The sequence below is a fragment of the Bison bison genome, unplaced genomic scaffold (assembly GCF_000754665.1).
Source record: "Bison bison bison isolate TAMUID 2011002044 unplaced genomic scaffold, Bison_UMD1.0 scf7180017864478, whole genome shotgun sequence".
NCBI lineage: Eukaryota > Metazoa > Chordata > Mammalia > Artiodactyla > Bovidae > Bison > Bison bison.
In genome coordinates, this window is record NW_011495038.1 from 194,077 (window position 1) to 196,045 (window position 1,969).

Consider the following 1,969-nt stretch of genomic DNA (forward strand, 5'->3'; position numbering starts at 1 on the left):
AACATTCGATGACATAAATCAACATAAGATCCTCTATGTCCCACCTCTTAAAATACTGAGAATAAAAACTAAGTGGGACCTGATTAAACTTAAAAGCCTTTGCACAGCAAAGGAAACTATAAGCAAGGTGAAAAGACAACCCTCAGAATGGGAGAAAATAATAGCAAATGAAACAACTGACAAAGGATTAATTTTCAAAATATACAAGCAGCTCATACAACTCAATGCTAGAAAAAGAAACAACCCAATCAAAAAGTGGAAAAAGACCTAAATAGACATTTCTCCAAAGAAGACATACAGATGGCTAACAAACACATGAAAAGATGCTCAATATTGCTCATTATTAGGAAAAAGGAAATTAAAACTCCAATGAGATATCACCTCACACTGGTCAGAATGGCCATTATAAAAAGTCTACAAACAATAAATGCTGGAGAGGGTGTGAAGAAAAGGGAACACTCTTGCACCATTGGTGGGAATGTAAATTGATAGAGTCACTATAGAAGATGGTATGGAGATTCCTTAAAAAAACTAGGAATAAAACAACCACATGACCCAGCAATCCTACTCCTAGGCATATACTCTGAGTAAACCAAAATTGAAAAAGATACATGTATCCCACTGTTCTTTGCAGGACTATTTACAGTAGCTAGAACATGGAAGCAACCTAGATGTCCATCAACAGATGAATGGATCTTTATCCATTCTTTAAGTTGTGGTACATATACACAGTGGAATGTTACTCAACCATAAAATGGAACACATTTGAGTCAGTTCTAATGAGGTGGATGAACCTAGAACCTATTATACAAAGTGAAGTAGGTTGGAAAGAGAAAGAGAAATATTGTATTCTAATGCATATATACAGAATCTAGAAAAGTGATACAGAATTTATTTACAGGGCAGCAATGGAGAAACAGACATAGAGAATAGACTTATGGACATGGGAGAGGGGAAGAGAGGGTGAGATGAATGGAAAGAGTAACATGTAAACTTACATTAGCATATGTCAAATAGATAGCCAACAGGGAATTTGCTGTATGTCTCAGGAAACTCAAACAGGGGCTCTGTGTCAACCTAGAAGGGTGAGATGGGGAGGGAGCTGGAAGGGAGGTTCAAAAGGGTGGGGATATATGTATACCTATGATTGATTCATGTTGAAGTTTGACAGAAAGCAACAAAATTCAATAAAATAGTAAATTAAAAAATAAATAAAATCGCAAAGCATTCTCAACAACCTTCCAAAAAAAGAAAATTCGGGAGGACAAGAATCAGCATCACCTATCATTTTAACGTGTCACTGTGCCCATTTACCAGACCACCTGACCTGCCTCTTGAGAAACCTGTATGCAGGTCAGGAAGCAACAGTTAGAACTGAACATGGAACAACAGACTGGTTCCAAATAGGAAAAGGAGTACATCAAGGCTGTATATTGTCACCCTGCTTATTTAACTTATATGCAGAGTACATCATGAGAAACGCTGGGCTGGAAGAAGCACAAGCTGGAATCATGATTGCTGGGAGAAATATCAATAACCTCAGATATGCAGATGACACCACCCTTATGGCAGAAAGTGAAGAGGAACTAAAAAGCCTCTTGATGAAAGTGAAAGTGGAGAGTGAAAAAGTTGGCTTAAAACTCGACATTCAGAAAATGAAGATCATGGCATCTGGTCCCATCACTTCATGGGAAATAGATGGGGAAGCAGTGGAAACAGTGTCAGACTTTATTTTGGGGGAGGTGGCTCCAAAATCACTGCATATGGTGACTGCAGCCATGAAATTAAAAGACACTTACTCCTTGGAAGAAAAGTGATGACCAACCTAGATAGCATATTAAAAAGCAGAGACATTACTTTGCCAACAAAGGTCCGTCTAGTCAAGGCTACGGTTTTTCCAATGGTCATGTATGGATGTGAGAGTTGGACTGTGAAGAAGGCTGAGCACCGAAGAATTGATGCTTTTGAA